Source organism: Perca flavescens, chromosome 3 (genome assembly GCF_004354835.1).
Source record: "Perca flavescens isolate YP-PL-M2 chromosome 3, PFLA_1.0, whole genome shotgun sequence".
Taxonomy (NCBI): domain Eukaryota; kingdom Metazoa; phylum Chordata; class Actinopteri; order Perciformes; family Percidae; genus Perca; species Perca flavescens.
Genome location: NC_041333.1, coordinates 43775362 through 43777309, shown reverse-complemented (window position 1 = coordinate 43777309; position 1948 = coordinate 43775362).

The following is a 1948-nucleotide window of genomic DNA, read 5'->3' as shown; positions in this document are numbered from 1 at the left end:
CTGTCCTGGACTCTGTCTGTCCTGGACTCTGTCCTGTCCTGGACTGTCTGTCCTGGACTCTGTCCTGGACTCTGTCTGTCCTGGACTCTGTCTTGTCCTGGACTCTGTCCTGTCCTGGACTCTGTCTTGTCCTGGACTCTGTCCTGTCCTGGACTCTGTCCTGTCCTGGACTCTGTCCTGTCCTGGACTCTGTCCTGTCCTGGACTCTGTCCTGTCCTGGACTCTGACTCTGTCCTGTCCTGGACTCTGTCTTGTCCTGGACTCTGTCCTGTCCTGGACTCTGTCCTGTCCTGGACTCTGTCCTGTCCTGGACTCTGTCTTGTCCTGGACTCTGTCTTGTCCTGGACTCTGTCCTGTCCTGGACTCTGTCTTGTCCTGGACTCTGTCTTGTCCTGGACTCTGTCCTGTCCTGGACTCTGTCTTGTCCTGGACTCTGTCCTGTCCTGGACTCTGTCCTGGACTCTGTCCTGTCCTGGACTCTGTCTTGTCTGTCTCTGGACTCTGTCCTGTCCTGGACTCTGTCCTGTGCTGGACTCTGTCCTGTCCTGGACTCTGTCTTGTCCTGGACTCTGTCTGTCCTGACTCTGTCCTGTCCTGGACTCTGTCTTGTCCTGGACTCTGTCCTGTCCTGGACTCTGTCTTGTCCTGGACTCTGTCTTGTCCTGGACTCTGTCCTGGAGTCTGTCCTGTGCTGGACTCTGTCTTGTGCTGGACTCTGTCCTGTCCTGGACTCTGTCTTGTGCTGGACTCTGTCTGTCTGGACTCTGTCCTGGACTCTGTCTTGTGCTGGACTCTGTCTTGTCCTGGACTCTGTCCTGTCCTGGACTCTGTCCTGTGCTGGACTCTGTCCTGTCCTGGACTCTGTCTTGTCCTGGACTCTGTCCTGTCCTGGACTCTGTCCTGTCCTGGACTCTGTCTTGTCCTGGACTCTGTCCTGTCCTGGACTCTGTCCTGTCCTGGACTCTGTCCTGTGCTGGACTCTGTCCTGTCCTGGACTCTGTCCTGTCCTGGACTCTGTCCTGTCCTGGACTCTGTCCTGTCCTGGACTCTGTCCTGGAGTCTGTCCTGTGCTGGACTCTGTCTTGTGCTGGACTCTGTCTTGTCCTGGACTCTGTCCTGTGCTGGACTCTGTCTTGTCCTGGACTCTGTCCTGTCCTGGACTCTGTCCTGGACTCTGTCCTGTGCTGGACTCTGTCTTGTGCTGGACTCTGTCTTGTGCTGGACTGTGTCTCTGTCCTGGACTCTGTCCTGTCCTGGACTCTGTCTGTCTGTCCTGGACTCTGTCCTGACTCTGGACTCTGTCTTGTCCTGGACTCTGTCTTGTCCTGGACTCTGTCCTGTCTGTCCTGGACTGTCCTGGACTCTGTCTTGTCCTGGACTCTGTCCTGTCCTGGACTCTGTCCTGTGCTGGACTCTGTCCTGTCCTGGACTCTGTCCTGTCCTGGACTCTGTCTTGTCCTGGACTCTGTCCTGTCCTGGACTCTGTCCTGTCCTGGACTCTGTCTTGTCCTGGACTCTGTCCTGTCCTGGACTCTGTCCTGTCCTGGACTCTGTCCTGTGCTGGACTCTGTCCTGTCCTGGACTCTGTCTGTCCTGGACTCTGTCCCTGGACTCTGTCTTGTCCTGGACTCTGTCCTGTCCTGGACTCTGTCCTGTGCTGGACTCTGTCCTGTCCTGGACTCTGTCTTGTCCTGGACTCTGTCCTGTCCTGGACTCTGTCCTGTCCTGGACTCTGTCCTGTGCTGGACTCTGTCTTGTCCTGGACTCTGTCTTGTCCTGGACTCTGTCCTGTCCTGGACTCTGTCCTGTCCTGGACTCTGTCCTGTCCTGGACTCTGTCCTTGTCCTGGACTCTGTCCTGTCCTGGACTCTGTCCTGTGCTGGACTCTGTCCTGTCCTGGACTCTGTCTTGTCCTGGACTCTGTCCTGTCCTGGACTCTGTCTTGTCC